At 38.7% G+C, this 25597-nt stretch overlaps 1 protein-coding gene across 1 annotated transcript in view; it reads right to left on the bottom strand.

Annotated features, from left to right (window-relative positions):
• Positions 1-25597, bottom strand: part of VPS26C (VPS26 endosomal protein sorting factor C) — an 82184-nt gene that overhangs the window by 7334 nt on the left and 49253 nt on the right. The gene's annotated exons all lie outside the window — the stretch shown is intronic.

Raw genomic sequence — 25597 nt, forward strand, 5'->3', positions numbered from 1 at the left:
CAGCCTCATTCTCACTTCTCACACCTGTAACCCAAACCAGCCCCTGACCTGCAGCCACCAGCTCCCTTCCAGTGCTCCCACTGTCAGCTAAGACACCCAGACCTCCCCTTTCATCGTGCCATGCCCTGCTCCCTGAATGCCTTTAGTACTGTGGCCTTGAGAAATTATTTAACCTCTTAGAACCTTGGTTTCACATGCACACAACCAGGATTAAATGAGTGTGCCTTGCACATGGTAGCTGCTCAATAAACATTTTTTAAAACCACTGCAGCCACAGGATAAGAGCCACATGCCCCAAACTGGCTGTGGTGGCCTCCAAGTCCGATGCCCCCAACCTCCATCTCCCCTTCCTCACAATCCCCCCAACACAGGCTCTGCCTTTCACTGTCTCCCAACATTCCTTTTACAAATGACCATTTCTCAAGTGTAGTAAAATGTTCTGGCTATTGCACTGACCACAAACATCACAGCCTTTAATTTCTCAAAGTACCCTACAAAGTAGAGATCACTTTTATCCCCATTTTCCAGAAGCAGAAACAAATCTAAAGGGTTAAATAACTTCACCAGGATCACAAGGCTGGAAATGTCTGAGTCAGGATTTGTATCTCCTAGGCCAGGACTCTGCTCAAGCCATTCATCTGCTGGCCACTTCCCCTTCAGCCAAAACAGCTTCCCACACCCCAACAAAACCTCCAACCATGTAAACTACAAAATCCTTGGAATTCCCATTTCACCTGCTGCATGCACCTACACCACAGCTGCAGTGGAGGTCCCCTACGTACTACTTCATGAGGCCACACAAATGGTGTCCCATGGTTACATGGCTTTCTCCATGGTTACAGTGCTACAACTCTTGTGTCACTCATGTTGTTGGGAAGAGAATTTCACTGAATCCCCGATATCTTCCTATTCTATTTTCGTCTTATCTGTGGGTAGGAATCCACTCTGTTTTTCTTGGAGCCCACTGACTTCTAAATAGGCCAGGCTCTTTTTCTTTTTTTCTGAAAATTTTGGTTGCCTCTCTTTCCCTCTTTCTTTGGTCCTCTCTTCTTCCATCATGTGCCTTTAGCCTATTTTCTCAGGCTCTTGTCCAGCTTCCATCTTAGAATTACCTTTATTGGTATCTTGGATTGAACCCATACCGTCCTCAGTGCATGTTTTTCTCTTAGCTGGTTTACAGCTCTTTTTAGGATCAATTTGTTAGTTTCTACAAAAATAGCCTGCTTGGATTTCGATATGGATTGCATTAAACCCCTATATCAATACCGAGAGACTTGACATCTTTACAATATTGAATTTTCCACTCCATGAACATGGTACATCTATTTATTCATGTCTTCTTTAATTTCTATCAGGAATGTTTTGCAGTTTTCAGAGTAGAGATCTTGCACATATTATGTCAAGTTTATGCAAGTATTTTCTATTTCTGATGCTGTTGGTAATGACTTTTATTTTAATGTCAATTTCTGATTGTTTATAACTAAGATATTGAAATGCAAGTGATATTTGTCTATTTATTTTACATTGTGCAAACTTGCTAAACCCACTTATTCTAGTAGCTTTTTTATAGACTGAAGCATTTTCATAGATAAGTATATCATTAGAGAATAAAGACTGTTTTAATTCTTCCCTTCTACCCTGGATTTCTTTTATGTTTTGTCTTATTGGACTGTAAACAATGCAGTAAAGTACAATACTGAATAGAAGTGGTGAAAGCAGGCAGCCTTGCCTATTCCTCTTCTTATGCTGAAAGTACACAGTATTTTACCACTAGTTATAATGCTAACTGTAGTTTTTTCGGAGATGCCCTTGATTAGATTGAGGAAGTTCATTTATATTCTTAGTTTGCTGAAGTTGGTTTTTTTTTTTTAATCAGAAATACTAGAGTCAGACAAACACACCACACAAAAAGAAAATTACAGGCCAATATCCCTGATGAAGATAGATGCAAAAATCCTCAACAAAATATTAGTAAACAAAACTCAACAATACATTAAAAGGATTATGCACCATGATTAAATGGGATTTATTCCAGGCATGCAAGGATGGTCCAATATCTGTAAATCAACCAATGTGATACACCAAATTAACAAAATGAAAGATCAAAATCATATGATTATCTCAATAGCTGCAGAAAAAGCATTTGACAAAATTCAACATCCATTTATGGTAAAAATTGAATAAAATGAATATAGAAGGAATGTGCCTCAACCTAATGAAGGTATATGACAAATGCATAGCCAACATCATACTCAGTGGGGAAATCTGAAAGCTTTTCCTCTAAGATCAGGAACAAGACAAGGTTGCCTGCTCTTGCCACTTGTATTCAATAGAGTATTGGAAATCCTAGCCAAAGCAATTAGGCAAGACAAAGAAATAAAAGGCATCCAAATTGGAAAGGAAAAAGTAAAACTCACTATTTGCAGATGACATAATACTGTATATAGAAAACCCTAAAGACTTTACCAAAAAACTACTAGAACTAATAAATGAATTCAGTAAAATCAGAGGATACAAAATTAGCATACAGAAGTTGGCTGCATTTCTGTACACTAATAACGAGCTATTAGAAAGAGAATTTAAGGGCGCCTGGGTGGCTCAGTTGGTTAAGCGACTGCCTTCGGCTCAGGTCATGATCCTGGAGTCCCTGGATCGAGTCCCGCATCAGGCTCCCTGCTCGGCAGGGAGTCTGCTTCTCCCTCTGACCCTCCCCCCTCTCATGTGCTTGCTCTCTCTCATTCTCTCTCTCTCAAATAAATAAATAAATAAAATCTTTTAAAAAAAGAAAGAAAGAGAATTTAAGAAAACAATCCCCTTTACAATTGCATGAAAAAGAATAAAATACCTAGGAATAAATATAACCAAGGAGGTGAAAGACTTGTACTCTGAAAACGATAAGATACTAATGAAAGAAATTAAAGATGACATAAATAAATGGAAAGATATACTGTGCTTACAGATCAGAAGGATTGATATTATTAATATTAATATCCATACTATCCAAAGCAATCTACAGATTCAGTGCAATCCCCATCAAAATACCAAGGGCATTTTTCAGAGAAGTAGAACAAAGAATCCTAAAATTTGTATGGAATCTTAAAAGACCCTGAATAGCCGAAAAAATCTTGAGAAGGAGAAAGAAGCTGGAGCTGTTATGCTCCTTGACTTCAAACTATACAATAAAGCTATGGTAATCAAAACAGTATGGTGCTGGCACAAAAACAGACACATAGATTAATGGAATAGAATAGAGAGCCCAGAAAAAAAAAAAACTTTACATATATGCTCAGTTTATGACAAAGGAAGCAAGAATATACGATTAGGAAAAGACAATTTCTACAATAAATGGTGTTGGGAAAACTGGGCCACTATCTTACACTATATACAAAAATAAATGGAAAATCAATTAAAGACTTACATAAACCCATAAAACTTCTAGAAAAAAACATAGGCAGTAAGTTCTTTGATGTCAATCTTAGCAACATTTTTTCAGACCAGTCTCCTCAGGCAAGAGAAACAAAAACTAAAATAAACAAATGGAATTACATCAAACTAATGAAAAGGCAACCTACTGAATGGGAGAAGATATTTGCAAATCATACATCTGATAAGGGATTAATATCCAAAATATATAATGAATTTACACAACTTAATGCTAAAAAAGATTTAAAAATGGGCAGACAGTTTTGAATAGACATTTTTCCCCCAAGAATACATACAGATGGCCAACAGGCACATAAAAAGATAATCATCACTAATTACTAGGCAAATGCAAATCAAAGGGAGCCATAGCCAAAATGAGATATCACCTCATACCTGTCAGATTGGCTATTATCAAAAAGACAAAATATAAGTGTTGGAGAATGTGGAGAAAAGGGGACCTTCATACACTTAAACTGTTGGTGGGAATGTAAATTGGTGCAGCCACTATGGAAAACAGTATGGAGGTTCCTCAAAAAATTAAAAATAGGATTACCATATGACCCAGCAGTTCCACTTCTGGGTATTTATCCGAAGAAAATGAAAACCAATTTGAAGAGATATATACACCCCTATGTTCTTTGCAGCATTATTTATAATAGCCAAGATATGGAAGCAACCTAAGTGTCCATTAACGGATGAATGAATAAAGAAGATGTGGTATATATATGTACACAGTGGAATATACTCAGCCATAAAGAAGAATGAAACCTTGTATTTTGACACAGGAATGGACCTAGAGGGTATTATGCTAAGTGAAGTAAGTAAGACAGAGAAAGACAAATACTATATGATTTCACTTACATATGGAATCTGAAAAAACAAATGAACAAACAAAACAAACAGAAGCAGACTCATAGATATAGGAAACAAACCTTTGGTTACCACAGGGGTGAGGGGTTGGAGGGTAGGCAAAATTCGTGAAGGAGATTAAGAGGTAAAATCTTCCAGTTAAAAAATAAGTCATGAGGATGTAATGTAAGCATAAGGAATATGGTCAATAATGTTGTAACAACTTTGTATAGTGAGAGATGGTAACTAGGTTTATCATAGGGATCATTTGTAAGGTATTAAAATATTTAATCACTATGATGTACACCTGAAATTAATAGGATATTGTATGTCAGTTATACTTCAATTCAAAATTAATTAAAGAAATCAATGTTGGATTTGTCCAGTGTTTTTTCTGCATCAGTTTGGATGATTATATTGTTTTTGCTTTTTAGCCTGTTAATATGGTAAATTATATTTATTGGTTTTCAAATGTTAAGTCAATCTTATTTTCCTGGGATAAATCTCATTTGGCCATCCTTTTTGTATTATTGTTGAATTAAATTTTCTGACTTGTTTTAGAATTTTTGCATCTATGTCTATGAGGAATATTAGTATATAATACCTTTTTGTGTAATGTCTTTCCCTAGCTGTGATAATGGGATAATATTTGGCCTCATATAATGAGTTCAGAAGTACTCTCTCTTTGATTTTCTGAACGACTTTGTGTAGACCTGGTACTATTTCTTTCATAAGTGTCTGGTAGAATTCATCATTAAGCCCTGTAATGTAATGTTGTGTTTTCATTTTGATCCAGTTCAAAATATTTTTTTCATTTTGATTTTGATTTTCTCTTTTACCTATGGGTTATTAAAAAATATATTATTTAGTTTCCAAATATTTTTTTTTAAGATTTTATTTATTTATTTGACAGAGAGAGAGATAGGGAGAGCAGGAACACAAGCAGGGGGAATGGGAGAGGGAGAAGCAGGCTTCTTGCCAAGCAGGGAGCCCGATGTGGGACTCGATCCCAGGACCCTGGGATCATGACCTGAGCCGAAGGCAGACGCTTAACGACTGAGCCACCCAGGCGCCCATATTTGGGTTTTTTAAAGATATCTTTCTGTTATTGATTTCTAATTTAATTCCAAGAGTCAGAAATAAACTTTGTATGATTTGAATCCTTTTAAAATATTAAGAGTTTTTAAAAAGATTTCTTTATCTGAGAGAGATGAGGGGAGAGGCACAGGGAGATGGAGAGATCTCTCTCCTCAAGCAGACTCCCCGCTGAGCTCAGAGCCAGATGCAAGTCTTGAACCCAGGACCCTGAGATCATGACCTGAGCCAAAACCAAGAGTCAGATGTTTAACCAACTGAGCCACCCAGGCACCCCTAAAATACTAAGTTTTTTATGGCCCACAATATGGTCTGTCATGGCAAATGTTCCATGAGCACTTAAAAATAATGTGTATTCTGCTGTTGGTAGGTGAAGGGTCAATCAACAAATGAAATTGGTTGGTAGTATTTTTCAAACCTTTTATATACTTTCTGATTTTCTGTCAATTCATTCTCCCAATTACAGGGTGAAACTTCTGACTATAATGGTGGCCTTGTCTCTTCTTAGAGTTCCAACAAATTTTACTATGTGTATTTTGAAACTGTGTTATTAGGTGCATAAATATTTAGTATATGTCCTCTTGATGAACTGACTCTTATCACTATGAAATGACCAGTTTTTATCTCCAGCAATATTCTTTGATCTGAAATCTACATCATCTGATATAGCTACTCCAGCTTTCTTTTGGTTAGTGTTGGAAAAGTAGATCTTTTCCCATCCCTTTACTTTTAACTTATTTGTGTCTTTATATTCAAAACCAGGTTTCTTTTTTCTTTTTTTTTTTTTTTAAGATTTATTTATTTGAGAGAGAGAAAAAAAGAGAGAGAACATGTGGTGGAGGGGCAGAAGGAGAGAGAATGTGAAGCAGACTCCATGCTGAGTGCAGAGCTCAATGCTGGCTCAATCCCACGACCCTGAGATCATGACCTGAGCTGAAATCAATAGTTGGACATTTAACTTTGCCACCCAGGCGCCCTGAAACTAGGTTTCTTATAAGCAGCTATTACATTTTTAACTCACCTGACAAGCTAAGCCTTTATTTGGGGTGTCTGGATATTTACATTTAATGTAATTGTTGGTATACTTTAGTGTAAATCTACCATATTGCTGTTAGTTTTTTATTTGCAGTATCTTCTCATTTCTATTTTCCTTTTTTGCCATCTTTTTTGAGAAACTGTGTTTAAAAATTTTGGTTTTGGTTTATTAGCTATCTCTTTTTTAAATTTTAGTGGTTGATTTGTTTATAATTTACACCTTTAACTTCCTTCAAGTAATATTATGCCAGTTTACTTATAGTATAAGAACCTTACAACAGGGGCGCCTGGGTGGCTCAGTCGGTTGAGCGACTGCCTTTGGCTCAGGTCATGATCCTAGGGTCCTGGGATCGAGTCCCTCAGCGGGGAACCTGCTTCTCCCTCTGCCTGCTCTGCCTGCCGTTCCCCTGCTGGTATTGTTTCTCTCTCTGACTAAAAAATAAAATCTTAAAAAAAAAGAATCTTACAACAGTATTCTTTCATTTTCTCCTCTTGGCCTTTGTGTTATTATTGCCATACATTTTAAACCCTATAGTATATTGCATTTGTTTTTGTTTCAAATGGTTATCTTTTTAATGGCAACTTTATTGAGATATAATTCACATGCTATACAATTTACCCATTAAATGTGTATAATTCCATGGTTTTTAGTATATGCAGAGTTGTGCAACAATCACCATAATCAATTTTAGAGTATTTTCATCATCCCCCAAATAAACTTCATATATTTTAGTAGTCACCCTCATTTATCTATCCTCCTAAATCCTTGATATTCACTAATCTACTTTTTGTCTCTATAGATTTATCTATTCTGGACATTTGGTATGAATGGAATCATACAATATGTGGTCTTTTATGACTGCCTTCTTTCACTTAGTGTTCAGAGTTCATCTATTTTGTAGCATGTACCAGAACTTTGTTCCTTTTTATTGCTGACAGACATTCCCTTGTATGAATATACCTCATTTTACTGATTCATTCTTCAGTTGATGAAATTTTGCCTGTTTCCACTTCTTGACTTTCGTGAATAATGCTGGAATAAATGTTCAAGTTTTTGTGTGGACATATATTTTCATTTCTCTGGGGCATATACCTAGCAGTGGAATCCCTCAGTCATACAGTATATATTTAACTTTTTGAGGAATTGCCAGATATTTTCTTAAATGGTGGCTGCACCATTTGGCATTCCCACCAGCAGTATATGAATGTTCCAACTTCTCCACATCAGCTTGCTATTGCCCATCTTCTTTATTATGGTCATCCTAATGAGTCTGAAATGATATCTCATTGTGGTTTTAATTTATATTTTCCTAATGGCTAATGATGTGCATCTCAATGACCTCTTCCCCCCAGTTTTACTGAGATATAACCAACTTATGACAATGTGTAAGTTTAAGGTGTACAGTGTAATGATTTGATATATGTATATATTATAAAGTGATTACCAAAATAAGTTTAGTTAACACACCCATCACCTCATGTACTTACAATTTTTTCCCTCCCTCCCTCCCTTCTCTCCTTCCTTCTTCCCTCCCTTTTTTCCTTCCTTCCTTCCTTCCTTTTTTCTTCTTTTATGGTGAGAACTTTTAGAAAGTGGTCGCTTTTCTGTTCAGAGAGTTGTTGCTATTCCTTTCTTCGATCTCCTGTTGAGTTTGTAGGTGTTCAGGATGGTTTGATCCCTATCCAGCTGAATTCCTGAGAGGAGACGAAATCCAGGTCTCCTACTCCTCCGCCATCTTGCTCCGCCCCCCCCTCTGTGGTGAGAACTTTTAAAAGTCACATGCTCCACTTACTGAGCCAGCTAGGCTCCCCTCCCTCTGGTCCTATTGGGTGATTCTTTCTCCAGTCTCTCTTGGTGTCATCATATACAATGTGTTGATCAGTAATCAGCTGAAGACTCAAGGGGACCCTCTGCAAATCTCTGGGACCCTCTCTCTACATGATTCTCTTCTCTCTAGTACTCTGCCTTCTCAACTCTGATTGCTTTGGCCTCTTTTGACTCCTAGCTCCATTTTCTCAATTCAGGGAAACTACTGGCCTCCATTAGGGTTTCCCCTCCCAATGCTGTAGTCTGGAAACTCTGTCCAGACAGTAGATTGGAGACATTGTAGGACCTTTTTGTTTTCCCTTTCTGAAGGACTACTGTCCTGTGCTGCCTGATGCCCATTATTTGCATATCATTGTTTGTTTGTTTGTTTTCTGGTGTTTTAGTGCTTCAAGCAAGATGGTACATCTTGTCCTTATTCTTTCTGGAAGCAGTAGTCTTAGAGGGTATTTTTAAATATTGTGATAAAATACACATAATGTAAAACTTATCATTTTAGCTGTTTTTAACTGTACAGTTCGGTAGCATCAACATTGTTGTGCAACCATCATCACCATCCTTCTCCAGAACTTTTTCATCTTCTCAAACTTAAACTCTGTACTCATTAAACACTAACTCCCTTGGATTATATGTTAGATATTGTGGATGCTCCTTTTTTGAGAGTCTGTATTTGGTTGTCTTCCCTTAAGTAATGGGTAATTTTATTCTGAAAGGCAGCTAATTTGTTGATAGATCTTAACCTTCCAAGTTTTACTAATATACATTGTGAGGAAACGCTTAGAGTGGCCTTGCCCTGGAGCAATGAGGACTACTCTTTCGAGGATCTCAACTAAATGAACAGGATGCTAAGCAAAGTGTCCCCAAGCAGAAAGCCAGGATGAATGTGGTACTCAATGTTTCACTTTCCTCAGGGACTGTAGTCCTCTAATGGCTTTTATCCAATGTCTGAAAGCAGTTGCTTTACATTTGTTCAGTTTTATTTCATTGTGAGAGAATGAGTCCAATACCTGTTCTTCAGTTCTGACCAGACCTGAAAGTCCTGGAGGGTATTTCAAAAACAGGGTGTCTAATACACCATTTGAAGTTGTTTGCATTTTTGTAATATAAGTGCCTCCTTCTCAACCCTCCCACTTCTTCATGAAATCTATTATAGATTCTGTGTCAGTTGAACTTTTGTGGAAAGTACATATTGAAGAAGAATTTCATGACTCCATGAGGTGTGGAACAGAGCAGCAGAAACTTGGAGAATGAGCTCATTGAAAGAACAGAAGCCTCCTGGAACTTGCTGGTATATTTAAGGGAGATTTAGACTTTCACAGGATAGGGCAAAGAAGAGAGGATTCAACTTCACCTTTTCTGACTCGGAGATCTGAGAACTCCTGCTGACACCTGGGTTACACTTCTATTCCTCACAGCACCTAAAAGGGCATCTTATTTAGAAGATGATAAGAAGTTATCATAGAAACATAATGAATAAGTGAATGAAGTAAGTTTATGTTCTTACTTCAAAGGAAAAAGAGAATAGTTGCTTATGTGTTTCTGCAATTTTTTTCTCAAGTGGTCAAAGGATTTTAGATTTGTTTTAAGTTCTAATGTCAAACTCTTATATCCTAACACTTTTCCCCCATGCCACACTTTGTAAGAGGTAGGCCTTCTCTGTCTCAAGAAGCATCTGCAGCCGGGGACCTAGCCCTGTGAAAATGGCATGCCCATCTCTGGTGTGAGCAGCCTCAGAGTCTTGAGCTGGGGAGGGTGAAGAAAGAGGGAAGGTGGGGAACCCATGGCTTGGAGAGCTGGCCTTCGTGCTTGGTGGCCGGCTGGTTTCCTTTCTTCTTGCTGACTTTCTCATTGGCTTCTCAGTGTCCTTCTCCCTCCCTGCCTTAGGACTCCAGGACAGGAGCTGTGGGCAGTGGTGGAGCCTGTGGAGGGAGCAGCCCAAAGTTTGTTGGGTGGAGGAGGCAGAGCCAGACTGGGACAGAGCTGCAATGAGGGGGCAGGAGGGAAGACCTTGCAAGTCACTGCCCTGATATCAAAGATAAAGGGGACAGCACAAGAGCTGAGTCTGGAGCTCAGATGAAGTAGATGCAAATGCTGGAAACCCCTTCCATGCCTCTTGCCAGTTGTCACCACACCAATCCTAAAAATAGTCCCCTTAATCCTGAGGAAGCAACTAGAGGAGAAATGGACTGTGTTTGTTTCTAAGGCTTTCCTATATGTTAGATTGGCTGTAGGGTGCTCCATGGTTCTCGCTGGTTCTCACTGACAAATCTTCATCTGTTCGTGCAGTGGAAGTAGCAAAAGGTGGCTAGATTGTCACTAAATGGCACTGGGTTAGCACACCCCCCAAAATAGCATACAAACACAGTAGCTGTAAAATGAATAAAACCCACTAACATCCAAACATTGGGGCTCCTGACTACATAATATGAGAATAGTATTGCTCTCCCCTCTCGTTTACTGCTAGGCTTCCTCACAGCCTGGAAGTCACTAAGGTAGAGTGGGAAGAGTCTGGATCTTCGAGTGGAGCTAATGTGAAATTCAGTGCCCGGCCAATGACTTCTATTTAATGAGCATCACTCTGGGCCTGACATTGGGCTGAATTTGTTACATGGCTGATCCCAGGACCACACAAGGTGGGAGACGTGTCTGAAATAGAACTCTTTCCTAGCAGACACTTAATCACAGAGTCTCCTTCTGGGTGTCTAATTGATGTCATCCATCAGTCAGAGTTCACAAGGTACAGGAGAGCCTCTGTGACTTCAGCCCCTCCATGGGTTGAGACCTTAGTCCTCACTTAGTGGTTCTCAGCCGTGGCTACTCATTAGAATCCCTGGAAGCATTTAAGCATCCTATAACCAGGACCCCTAGCACAACTAAGACTCTTTAGGGGTGAGATCCATGTTGTAGACTGAATTGTGTCTCCCCAAAATTCACATGTTGAAGCCTTAACTCCTAATGTGACTTTATTTGGAAATAGAGCCTTTAAGGAGATAACTAAGGTTAAAGGAGGTCATAAGGGTGGAGCCCTAACTACCCCCCCGCCCAAAATTGCTGTGTCCTTATGAGAAAAGGAAGAGACCAGCAGGGATGCACACACGGAGTAAAGACCATGTGAGGACATAGTGAGAAGGTGGCTGTTTGCAAGCCAAGGAGAGAGGCCTCAGGAGAAACCAAACCCGCTGACTCCGTAATCGGGGATCTGGGACTTCCAGCTTCCAGAAATCTGAGAAAATAAATCTCTGTTGTTTAAGCCAGCCAGTCTGTGGTATTTTGTCATGACAGCCTGAGCAAATTAATATAATCCAGCATCAGAATTTTCTTTTTTCAAAATAACTGCGGCTATTCTAGGTCTTTTGCATTTCCAAATACAATTTAGAAGCAGGTTATCATTTTATATATAAAGCCTACTGGGTGTTTTGGGATTGCATTGAATCTACAGATCAATTTTAGGAGAATGAACACCTTAACAACGTTGATTATTCCAACTTGTAAACATGATCTATCTCTCCATTTATTTAGATCATTTAAAATTTCTCTCATCAATGTTTTATAGTTTATAGTTTTATAGTTTCAGCTGGTCTTTTGTATCTTTAATAAGATATATTCCTAAGTATGCTGCATATTTTGATACCACTGGAAATGCTATTTTTAAACTTCATTTTCCAAGTGTTTTTTGCTGGCACACAGAAAAATAATTTCTGTATATTGACCTTGTATCCTGCAACCTTGATGAATGTTCTTATTAATTCTCATAGTATTTTTTTATTCCTTAGACCTTCTGTGTAGACAACTGGGTCTGCAAATAGAGGCAATTTTACTCTTTCCCTTCCAATCTTATACCTTTTGGTTTTTTTGACTTAACTGCATTGGCTAGGACCTCCAGTATAAGACATTCTCATTTGTTCCCAGTTTTTTTTGTTTTTTTTTTTAAAGATTTTATTTATTTATTTGAGAGAGAGAATGAGAGAGACAGAGAGCACATGAGAGGGGGGAGGGTCAGAGGGAGAAGCAGGCTCCCTGCCAAGCAGGGAGCCCGATGCGGGACTCGATCCTGGGACTCCAGGATCATGACCTGAGCCGAAGGCAGTCGCTCAACCAACTGAGCCACCCAGGCGCCCCATTTGTTCCCAGTTTTAAGGGGAAAGAATCTAGTTTTTCATCATTAAGTATGATGTTAGCTATGGATTTTCCATAGATGCCCTTTATCCAGTTAAGGAAGTTTCCTTCATATTCCTAGTTTGTTGAGAGTTTAAAAAATCATTAATAGATGTTGAATTTTGTCCATTTTTATTAGTGATCACATGATTTTTCTTTTCTATTCTGTTAATGTGGTGAATCACATCTGATAAACCCTATTTATTCATGTTGTACCTATTTCTATATTGCTGCATTATATTGGATAATACCCTGAAGATTTTTACCTCTATGTTCATGAGGTATTAACAGTCTGCTCATCTCCAGCTGGAATGTCTTCGTCAGGATGTGGTTGTCAGGGTTGACCTCATAAAATGAATTGCAGAGTGTTCTGTCTTCTGAAAGAGTTTGTGTAATATGGGTACTGTTTCTCTGTTAGATATTGGATAATTTGGAATTTTCTCTGTGGAAGTTTTTTTTTATAGAGAATATGTTTAATATATATAGGACCATTCCAATTTTCCATTTCTTTTTGTCAATTGTAGTAATTTGTGTCTTTCAAGGTATTTTTCCACTTCACCTAGATTGAATTTGTTGGCATAAGGTTTGTTTTTTTTTTTAATATTTCTTTATTGTCCTTTGAGTATCTAAAGAACCTCTAGGTTCTTCTTCATTCTTACTATTGGTTATTTGTATTTTGAGTCCCTGTAGCAGAGAAAGGGCCCAGATTTAAATTTTAAATCTCCCTCCATCTAGAAGCAGAATAGAAACTAAAAGTGGTATCAATTGCAGGGATGGATAAAAGGAACAGATAATTTGCTTTATTCACTTTTTTATATGAAAGACACACCAAAGTTCTCTGATTATAGAAAACTTGATGATGCCTTCAGATTATTTTAAAAGGTAAAGCTCTTCCCAGAAAATTATCTCCTAATATGTAAAATGACTTTTTAAATGCCAGTTTTTCGTACCTAAATATTTACTTCAAAATATCAGGACCTCCTTTCATCCTCTCGTCTTGAAATCCATTGCCTGGTCTTAATCTAATTACATCCATTACTTCCAACATCTCATGAGTTTCCTCCTTTGACAGCTTCCCTCTAGAGCTCTTAGGATTGGGTGGAGCAGTTAGCGGGTTCCTCTGAAGGTCCAGGGAATTGTACAACAGACCCACTTAGTCTCTTGCTAGGCACCGCGTAGGAAAGTATATTTGAGGCTTTTACATTTTTCTCAATGGCAGTAAAAATAAAAGTACACTGCTTGTGACTATAAATGTAGTAACTGGTAGGACAAAATATTTTATTTTTAGGATTACAAACACAAATTCGGAAATTCTCAGGCCCCCAACCTCTGGTTTCTAGTCTGTCTTACCCCGGAGTGAGGTCCCGGGCCGTGAAGACAGGGGCTGGCTGCTCGGCCAGGGAGTCCCCCGCATGGTGCCTGCCCCACAGCCAGTGAGCAACGCATGATGCTGATGAAGTCGCTCTCTTCGTACCTGCCTCCTCATTGCACATGTCAAGGGAACAATAATGGCCACATTTACCCGGCTCTTTTTATGGGCCAGGCGCTGTGCCAAGTGTTTGAATCCTTCCCAGTAGGAGTTACTGTCCATATTTTACAGATGAAAGATTTATCTTTCTATTTGCTTCAGGGGCAGGCCTGGGGATTTACATGCAATTACTAACTAAATATGGGTCGAGCTAATTTAGGTCTTAACCTCTTCCGTTTTTCAAAACAATGGCCAATTCCGCGGTACTAACCACAGGCTGGTGAGCTCATCAGCTTTTCTCCAGGCCCTGTTTTTCATTCTCCTTATTCAACAAACATGTGTTGCATACCTGCTCCATTTCAGGCCCCGGGAAACTCCGAGAAGCCGTTCAAATTCTGCAGGGTGAGGTGGGCCTGGGGTAGGGTAGGAGAAGCTGTTCCCCTCGAAAAGGGTGAGGTTATAGAGCTCTCAGAGAGCACGGTCCTCAGTGAGTGAGGCTCTGGCCCAGGCCGCAGCCCTCCTGCTGGCTGCTCACGGGGGCCACAATTTGGCCTTTCTTCTCAAGTAACTGGAATAAGTAGTCAGATGGTGGCCTCTGGGCTTTTAAGAGCCCCACCTGGGTACTTCCAACATGCAGTCAAGGTGGAAGACCAGGGCACCTGGGGGTAAGGTATTGCAGGTGTTGGCCAATTGGGCAACGGAGTTAATCATATGCCAAGCAGGCCTGGGAGGAGCTGCCCCTTGGAAGGGGGCCCGGTTACCTCCGGCCCTGTAGTCAAGCCCCTAACTGGGGAGCAGTGCTGAGACTATGCGCTCCAACACCCCCCCGCCCCGCCCCGGTGGGTAACCTTGGGCAAATTACACTGATTTCTCCATGCCTGTTTCCTCATCTATAAGAAGGGGGCGTAAGAGTACTCTCTTCACAGGCTTGTGAGAACTAAGCGCTGATATGAGGCACCAACATGGTAAGCACTCAGTAAGTGTCAGCGATTATTATTCTAGACAAGTCAGACACGAGAGAGTCTCCTCTCCTACCCTCTGAAACTTTCAAGCAAAGCAGAAGAGACAGCCCTCCTTACCCATCCTCCCTGCTAGCCTGGGAGGCTTCCTATGGACACAGGCTCTCCTGCCTGGTGTGGGCTGGACCAGCGGCTGCCGATTTAGGGGTAATGGCCTGGGCCTAGGCACTGGAGGGCTATCCTTGAGTCCCCCCAAGGGCTCTCGGGGGTGAATAATCTCAATAATCTCTTCTTGGGTCTCACTCATTTTTCTAGCTCTTTGTTTTTTAAGTACTCTCGGAGCCTTTACTCCATTTTCTTTTTTTTTTTTAGATTAATTATTGTTAGAGACAGAGTGTGGGGAGGAGCAGAGGGAGAGGGACAAGCAGACTCCATGCTGAGCACGGAGCCCAATACAGGGCTCAATTCCATTACCCTGAGATCATGACCTGAGCCAAACCCAAGAGTTGGAAGCTTACCCGACTGAGCCACCCAGGCGCCCCTACTCCATTTCCTCGTATTTCAGGTGTATATACATCCCAGGAAGAACTGTGTATGTTGGCAAAGATTTAATTTCCTCTGTAATGAGGAAATTATCACAGTGTACTTTCTTTACCTTAAAAAAATTTGGGGGGGTGCCTGGCTAGCTCAGTCCGGTAACAGTTTGCCTTTGGCTCAGAAGGATCAAGCTCCTGCTCAGCGGGAAACCTGCTTCTCCCTCCCCCCCACCCTTCTTGTGCTCTCTCTCTTGCTAACTCTTTTTCTTTCAAATAAATAAAATCTTAAACTTTTTTTGTAGATTCTTTTTGTTTTTTTTAATCTGTGTCACATATGTATTTGTGTGCATACGTATGTACATATATACCAATTTACAGTTCCACCAGCAGTGCATGAGAACACATCATATATTTTAAATTTTTTAATTGAGTTTGTTTTAAAAATAAAAAATTACCTGGATATGAGAAACATTCAAATACTACAGAAAGTAAGACAACTAAAAATAAATAAGAAGCTGTTCTTTTGTCCCTCTACCCTGATCCCTTGTCCCAGGGAATCCACTTCCAGAAGTTTATTGTGGATACTTCCATATCCATTTCATAGAAGATAATGTGTGCCCTTTTCAAAGTTACACAAATGGGATGATTCTATACCTCCTACTGTATACCTTGCTTTTCTCACTTTATAATATATATGACTTTTCCATATATAAGTACATAGAAATCTACCTTATCCAATTTAACAACTCTCTAGCATTATATCAATATATATATATTTTTTTAAAAAAGATTTTATTTATTTATTTGAGAGAGAGAGAATGAGAGAGAGCACATGAGAGGGGGGAGGGCCAGAGGGAGAAGCAGACCCCCTGCCGAGCAGGGAGCCCGGTGCGGGACTCGATCCCGGGACTCCAGGATCATGACCTGAGCCGAAGGCAGTCGCTTAACCAACTGAGCCACCCAGGCGCCCTATATCAATATATTTTTAAAAGATCTTATTTATTTATTCATGAGAGACAGAGAGAGGTAGAGGCAGAGGGAGAAGCAGGCTCTCCTCAGAGGAGGGAGCCCGATGTGGGGCTCGATCCCAGGACGCTGGGATCATGACCCGAGCTGAAGGCAGATGCTTAACCAACTGAGCCACCCAGGTGCCTTGCATTATATCAATATTGATGTAACAAAATCTATTTAACTATTTCAATTTTCATCACACTTGGGAATTTTTCAGTCATTATTCATGCAGATATTTTTCTGCTCCCAGTCAACATTTTTTCCAGGACTTCAGTGATAAGTAGGATAGACCACTTGACATTATCCCACAGGTCATGAGGGGTCTTCTTCATTTCCTTTCCCTCTCTTCTTTGTTTCTTCCTTTTTCTTTTTTTCTGAAGATGTAATTGACTTTATTCAATGATCCACAAATCAGGCAGCATCCTTTCTAGTAAACAGGTAGGTGTTTCCCATTTGATTTTTTTTTTTTAAAGATTTTATTTATTTATTTGAGAGAGAGAGAATGAGAGACAGAGAGCATGAGAGGGAGGAGGGTCAGAGGGAGAAGCAGACTCCCTGCCGAGCAGGGAGCCGGATGCTGGACTCGATCCCAGGACTCCAGGATCATGACCTGAGCCGAAGGCAGTCGCCTAACCAACTGAGCCACCCAGGCGCCCTGATTTTTTTCTTTTTAAAGATTTTATTTATTTATTAGAGAGAGAGAGAGAGCAAGCGCAGGGGGAGATGCAGAGGGAGAGGGAGAAGCAGGCTCCCCACTGAGCAGGGAGCCCGACGTGGGCCTCAATCCCAGGACCCCAGGATCATGACCTGAGCTGAAGGCGGACGTTTCTCCAACTGAGCCACCCAGGCACCTCCATTTGAATCTTTTTTATGTCTTCAATTTCTTTCCTCATCATGTTATGTTTTCTCATAATTCCTTCAGCATATTTTAAAGATTTTATTTTATTTATTTATTTATTTGAAAGAGAGAGAATGAGAGAGAGAGAGAGAGAGAGCACATGAGAGGGGGGAGGGTCAGAGAGAGAAGCAGACTCCCCGCCGAGCAGGGAGCCCAATGCGGGACTTGATCCCGGGATTCCAGGATCATGACCTGAGCCGAAGGCAGTCGCTTAACCAACTGAGCCACCCAGGCGCCCCCTTCAGCATATTTTAAATAGCTGTTTTAAATTCCTTGTCTGCTGGGCACCTGGGTGGCTCAGTAGGTTAAGCGTCTGCCTTCATCTCAGGTCATGATCCCGGGGAGCTGGGATCGAGTCCCGCATCGGGCTCCCGGCTCAGTGGGAAGCCTGCTTCTCCCTCTGCCCCTCCACCCGCTCATGCTCTTTCTGTCTCTAATAAATAAAATCTTAAAAAAAAAAAGAAAATAACAAACATAATTCATAAATGAATACTACCTTATTTACATTTTTAAAAATTTAAAATTTGAAAAAAACATATTTTCTTATATCAAGCAATTGATTTAAGCCAAGAGGTTAAAGAATACATGGCAGGTGTTTAAAGATTATTTATTATTTTGTAATACTGCTTAGCCAAAAGGCACATCACAGAAAATTTAGTTATGATGGAGCCAAGCCAGGTTTTAGGCTTATTTAGTGTTCCTTGCTTGTTTCAACCTGATTCATGGACAACAAGTTCTTTGTTTATCTCCCTGAGTCATAAATATTTTGTATCCTTAGTTTCTATTGTGAGGACAGAACAGAAAGTTGTAACATAGAGCGTGAACAAGCAAAGGATTATTAGGCCATGTGATTGGCATTACCATTTTTCTTTAAATGAAAAGATTCTCACATATCTGATTTCATACATTTCTGAATCAAAGGTCTTATATAATTTTGTTCCCACATTTCTCTTAAAACAGAGAACTTATGAACATTTAACCTTCATAGACACCATGCTTTTTACCCCTTTCACTAGGTATCTTAAAACAATGGCTGATAAATAGTATTGCTTAATAGATATGTTGCATAAATGAAGAAATTAACAAGGCTGACCCTTTCTTTTCATGAGTTTATTGGCTACATGCTCTTCTTTGGTGAATTGTCTATTCATATCTTGACGTATTTTCTTTTGGGGTGTTCATATTTTTCTTACTGATCTGTAAGAGTATTCCTTATATGTTAATGATATTAATACCTTTCAAATCATTATGTCATAAATATTTTTCCTAATCTGTCTTTTCTCTTTTAACTTACAGAAAATTTTTATGTACGGAAGGTTTTTTTTTTTTTTTGTACGGAAGGTTTTTACCATCAATATTTTTCCTGATGACTTTTGTCCTTGCTGTCATATTGTAAAAGTTCCACCATATAAAAGTTATATTTTATCTATATCTTCTTTTTTTAAAGTTTTTATTTAAATTCCAGTGAGTTAACATACAGTGTGATAGTAGTTTCATGTGTGGATTTTTCACTTACTGTATCTTTTGGTAGTATTATGTCATTATTTACTTTATATTTTTATACCTTTGGAATTTACTTCCTTTTGAGGTGATTATTGGCAATATAATTTTTAACACAAGATAATATTTTCAATTCTTCTGCAATTGATTTGAAGTGACATTTTTACTTAGTGTCCCTTGTTTATCCCATCTACTAAATTATTTATACACCTGAGTCCAATTATGGCTTTTGTATTTGTTAAATTGACCTGTCTCTCTTTTTAAATTTATTTATTTATTTATTTTTAAAGATTTTATTTATTCATTTGAGACAAAGAGATAGCATGAGAAGGGGAGAGGCAGAGGGAGAGGGAGAGGCAGGCTCCCTGCTGAACAGGGAGCCCGATGTGGGGCTTGATTCCAGGACCCTGGGATCATGACCTGAGCCGAAGGCAGACCCTTCACCATCTGAGCCACCCAGGCGCCCCAACCTGTCTCTTTTGACACAACTACCATGCTGATATAATTTTTGTATTTTTTAATACTATTTAAATCTGGTTTAGTATTACCTTTTATTTTTTCCTTCATTTTAAAAATGTTATTGAATATTCTAACATACTTATTCTTCCATATGAACTTAAGATCCAAAGAAAATATTACATTAAGATTTATATTAGAATAATGGAACGCCTGGGTGGCTCAGTCGGTTAAGTGTCTGCCTTAGGCTCGGGTCATGGTCCCGGGGTCCTGGGATCAAGTCCCTCATCGGGCTCCTTGCTCAGTGGGGAGCCTGCTTCTCCCTCTGCCGCTCCCCCTGCTTGTGCTCTCTCTCTCTCTGACAAATAAATAAATAAAATATTAAAAAAAGATTGTATTAGAATAAGGTTAAATATTAAAATTTTAAAATTAATTTGGTAACTGATATCTTTACAATTGAGTCTTTCTATATGCTATAATTTTAAGAAGTATTCCTAAATGTTATATAGATTTCTTTAAAAAGGTCTTACATGTGCCTTATTAATAAGTTTTGTTAAAATTATTCTTTGTATTTTATAGTTTGTTGCTATTGTGAATGGAAACATTGATAAAATTTTATCAGTGTTTACCTCTGTTTTTTGGAAAGCTATTTTTGTATATATGTAATACTATTGTATATTGTGTATATGTATATTTGTAATGGGCTATCTTGGTGAATTGCCTTTATAATTATAATCTTTTTTAATTCAGTTGATTTTCTGGGATTTCTAGGTTTTTTAATAATATCTGCTAATAATGATAACTTTATGTCTTCCTTTGCAATGTTCATACCTAATACAAGGAACAGAAACTCACTCAGATTAGCTCAAGTGGAAAACAAAGTAATTTGTAAGGATACATTCAGACAGGAAGGCAAAAGCTATTTGGATCTAAGGAAATCTAGGGATTTCTATCTTCTGTGCCCACTCCCTTAGTCCCCTTGGTCTCCTGTGTTGTGCAAATGTTGTCTATATCCTTTTCCCTAAGCATGAACCTACGGAAGGGCTCTTGGATTGACTTATCACTATGTCACCTGCAACTGCCCTCCTACGCTATCCTAGTTCAAGTACCTGGTCCAATCAGTTCAATCCAGATTCAAAGGGTTTGTTTTGTTATAAGCACATATAACCATCACTAAGAGGCTTCCTAGTCTATCTAGTGAGCCCCTCTTTTTTTTATCTTACTGCATTGGCCAAAACTTCAACAGAAAATTTGAATAATTACTTGGAAAGCAGATACCCTCTTGCTCTAAAAATTAACAAGATATCCCCAAAACTTTGTTATGCAGAGTATTTCCGATTCATCTTTATAAATCCATTTTATCACATTTTTAGAATTCTGTATTTCCCCAGTTTAATAAGTTTTTATTTTATTTTTTTTTAAGATTTTAAAAATTTATTTATTGGACAGAGAGAGAGACAGCGAGAGAGGGAACACAAGTGGGGGAGTGGGAGAGTTCTGGAGAAGCAGGCTTCCTGTGGAGCAGGGAGCCCGATGCAGTGTTCGATCCCAGGACCCTGGGATCATGACCTGAGCCAAAGGCAGACACTTAACAACCGAGTGACCCAGGCACCTCTCCAGCTTAATACGTTTTTTTTTTTAAAAGATTTTATTTATTTATTTGAGAGAGAGAGAGAATGAGAGACAGAGAGCACGAGAGGGAAGAGAGCAGAGGGAGAAGCAGACCCCCTGCTGAGCAGGGAGCCTGATGTGGGACTCGATCCCGGGACTCCAGGATCATGACCTGAGCCAAAGGCAGTCGCTTAACCAACTGAGCCACCCAGGTGCCCCCAGCTTAATATGTTTTAAAAAATCAAAATAGATGCCTTGAACAATTGGTTTTTTGAATATATGAATATGGACACAAAAATCCTCAACAGAATACTATCAAACCAAATCCAGCAACATATGAAAAGGATTGTACCCCACTGACAAGAGAGACTTGTCCCAAGGCTGACTTAATATCTGAAAATCAATTAATGTAATATATTGTATCAATAGAATAGAGGGCAAAACCCACAAGATCATTTCAATAGATGCATAAAAGGCATCTGACAAAATACAACACCCTTGCATAATAAAAATACTCAACAAACTAGGTTTATAAGGGAACTTCCTCAACCCCATGAGAGCATCTGTGAAAACCCCACATTTAACATCATACTTAATGGTGAAAGACTGCAAAATTTCTCTCAAGATCAGAAACAAGACAAGGATGTCTGCTCTCATTATATGTATTCAACATTGTACTAGAGGATCTAGCCAAGGCAATTAGGTAAGAAAAAAGAAATAAAAGACAAAATTAGAAAGGAAAAAGTAAAACTAACTCTATTTGCAGATGTCATGATCTTGTATATAGAAAATCCTAAGGAATCTACAAAAAAACCCCTATTAGTATTTAATTAGCCTATTTTACTAATTAACCTTTTAGTAAATGTCAGCAAGATTGCTGGGTACAAAACAATATATAGAAATCAACTGTATTCTATACACTAGTAATAAACAACCTGATATTAAGTTAAGAAAATTCCATTTACAATAGCATCAAAAATAGTGAAGTATTGAAGAACCTGGGTAGCTCATTTGGTTGAGTGTCTGACTCTTGATTTCAGCTCAGATCATGATCTCAGGGTGGCGAGATCAAGTCCCATGTCAGGCTTCCCACTCAGCAGGGAGTCTGCTTCCCTCTTTCGCCCTCTCCCTTTGCCCCTCCCCACACTCACACTCTCTCTAAAATAAATAAATAAATCTTTAAAAAAAATAAAAAAATATTTAGAAATAAATTTAACAAAAGAAAAGGAAGACTTGTACAAAGGAAAGTATAAAACATTTTTGAAAGAAGTTAAATGGGGTCTAAATCAGTGGAAAGACATCTCATATTCATGGATTGGAAAACTTAATATTACTACAATGATAATACTCCCAAAATTGATCTACAGAGTCAATGTAATTCTTATCAAAATCCTAGGTAACTTTTTTGCAGAAATTGACAAGCTGATCCTCAAATTCATTTGGAAATGCAAAAGACCCCAAATAATTTTAAAAATGAAAATAAAAGTTACAGGACTAACACTTCACAATTTCAAGACTTATTACAAAGCTATAGTAACCCAAAACGGCATGGTACTGACATAAGAATAGACATACAGATTAATGGAAAAGAATCCAGGATCCAGAAACCCATACATTTATGGTCAATTGATTTTTTTTTACCAGGGTACCAAGACAATTCAATGGGGGAAAATAGTGTTTTTGACAAATGGTGCTGGGACAACGGATATCCAGATGTAGAAGAATGAGGTTAGATCTCTACTTCACACCATACAAAAAATTAACTGAAAATTGTTCAGAGACATAAATCTAACAGCTAAAACTATAAGTGTCTTGGGAAAAAAAGCCATTGGAGTAAATCTTCATGGCCTTTGGATCAGGCAGTAAGTCCTTAGATATGACACCAAAAGCTTAAGCTAGAAAAGAAAAAACAAATAAACAGGACTACATCAAATTTTAAAACTTTTATGCTGCAAATTATGTATTAAGATGGTGAAAAGACAACCCACAGAATGGGGAAAATGCTTGCAAACCATGTATCTGAAAAGGGATTTGTAAACAGAATGTACAAAGAACTCTCATGACTCAATAATAGCAAGAAAAATAATCCAATTAAAAATGGGCAAAAGATCTGAATAGACATTTCTCCAAAGATGACGTACAAAATGGCCAATAAGCACATGAAAAGATGCTCAGTATCATTTGTCTTTAGAGAAATGAAAACCAGCATGATAAGGAGATACCACTTCACACCACTGGGATGACTGCAATAAAGCAGATGGACCATAGTAAGTTTGTGAGGATGCGGAGAAATCGGAACCCTGATGGATTACTGGTGGGAAAGTTAAGATGGTGCAGCTGCTTTGGAAAAGAGACTGGCAGCTCCTCAAAAGATTAAACAGAGTCATATAACCCTGAACTTCTATCCCTAGATCATCTAAGAAGAGTAAAAACATATGTACACACAAAAGCTTGTATGTATATCAGTGTTCATAGCAGCATTTTTCTTAATTGCCAGAAAGTGGAAAAACAGTTCAAATGCCTGTCAACCGACGAATAAACACAATTTAGTATAGCTATGCAATGGAATGTTATTTGGCAATAAAAAGTAATGAGCTGCTGATCCACGTTGCAACGCGGATGAACCTCAACTACGTTATGTGAAGTCAAAGAAGTCAGTCACAAAAGGCCACATAATATGACTCTATTTATATGAAATGTCCAGAATAGGCAAACGTACGGAGACAGAAAGTAAATTACTGGTTTCTCAGGGCTGAGACAGCAAGTGACTGACTGCTGATAGGTTCAAGGTTTCTATTTAGGGTGAAGAAATGTTCTAAATTTAGATTATGGGGATGGTTCCACAATTCTGTGAGTATACTAAAAACCGTGAAATTGTAGTGTGAATGGGTCAATTTTATTAACAAAAATAATACATATCTTTTGGATATGACATAATCTGATTCTCTCTTGTATATGCTGGAAATTTCCAAAATAAAAAGTTAAAATATATACCCTGTGGCATCCATCAAGATGGTTTCCTTCAACCCACTAATGTGATGTTAGTTAATAGACTTCCTAGTGCTGAACTGCCTTTTCATACCTGAAACACAATCCCCCAAACTGCCCCCCCCACTTTCTGGTCATGATATATTGGTTTTTTAATACACTTAGAAATCAACTTGTAGGGGCGCCTGGGTGGCTCAGTTGGTTAAGCGACTGCCTTCGGCTCAGGTCATGATCCTGGAGTCCCGGGATCGAGTCCCGCATCGGGCTCCCTGCTCGGCGGGGAGTCTGCTTCTCCCTCTGACCCTCCTCCCTCTCATGCTCTCTCTCTCTCTCATTCTCTCTCAAATAAATAAATAAAATCTTTAAAAAAAAAAAAAAAAAAAAAAAAAAGAAATCAACTTGTATTGATAAGTGATATAGATTTGTGGGTTTTTTCCTGCTTTGTCAATATTCAGTTTTCCCTTCCTGTAAAACTTCTGATATTTTTCAGTTAGGCACATGACCACACAGAATAATGTGTTTCTTGTTTCTGTGCAGCTATTTGTGGCCATACAAGTTTTTGATTATAAGATATAGGCAGAAGTGTCATATGGCAGTTCTAGAAACCATCCTTAATAGAGGTGGCACCTGGCCTTTGCCTTTTCTCACCCTCCCCCCTTCCTCCATCCTGCTTTCTGGAATACAGATGTAATGGCTGAACTAGCTGTTACTGTCTTCCACCGTGAAGACAAGGTGGCACCATGAGCCAAAAGTAGTCCGGATCACTGAGGACATCATGGCTCTGTGCTGATGTGTCAGCTCTGGGCTACCTACCTGTGGACATTTACGTGAGTCTTGTTTCAGTCCCTCCAACCGTGGGTCTCCCTCACTCACAGCTGAACCAAATTCCACCTGATAGGTCAGATTTTGATACTAGGGCTACCCTGGCTTCATAAGATACACTGGGAGGTTTTCAACTTTAGTAGTCTTTGAAGCTGTGATAGAAACCCGCTATACAGGGCGCCTGGGTGGCTCCGTCGTTAAGCGTCTGCCTTCGGCTCAGGTCATGATCCCAGGGTCCTGGGATGGAGCTCCGTGTCGGGCTCCCTGCTCAGCGGGGAGCCTGCTTCGCCCTCTCCCACTCCCCCTGCTTGTGTCCCCTCTCTCGCTGTCTGTCAAATAAATAAATAAAATCTTAAAAAAGAAAAGAAAAGAAAGAAAGAAACCCGCTATACAACCATCTCAGCCCAGCACCTTTTTAGTGCCATTTCTTTGCCAGTTTTTTTCAGTTTCTTCCCAAGGCTATTATTTTATTCAGGTAGCCTATATTTTCTGGACTCACTTTGCATTTTATTGAAGTTCACAAATTTATTAGCAGGGGAGGTACATACTGTAATATAACTTATCAGGCTTTTTATGTGAAGTTGTTCCTAGTGTTACATAGTTCTTTTTCTCTCTGTGTTTAGTTTGTTCTATTAAAGATGTGTCAATTGAATCAGTCTTTTCATGGACTTACTCATAAATTTTTCAATAGTTTTGCTTTCACATCAGTTAATTACTGCTTTTATTGTCATTCTTTTTTTGTTCTTGCTTTTCTAGACATTTAGGTTTCTCTCTTTGTGTTTAGTTTGTTCTATTAAAGATGTGTCAATTGGAATGGGAGAAGATATTTGCAAATGACATATCAGATAAAGGGCTAGTATCCAAAATCTATAAAGAACTCATCAAACTCAACACCCAAAGAACAAAGAATCCAATCAAGAAATGGGCAGAAGACATGAACAGACATTTTTCCAAAGAAGACATCCA

The sequence above is a fragment of the Leptonychotes weddellii genome, chromosome 1 (assembly GCF_054177405.1).
Source record: "Leptonychotes weddellii isolate Sample4059 chromosome 1, ASM5417740v2, whole genome shotgun sequence".
Taxonomy (NCBI): Eukaryota; Metazoa; Chordata; class Mammalia; order Carnivora; family Phocidae; genus Leptonychotes; species Leptonychotes weddellii.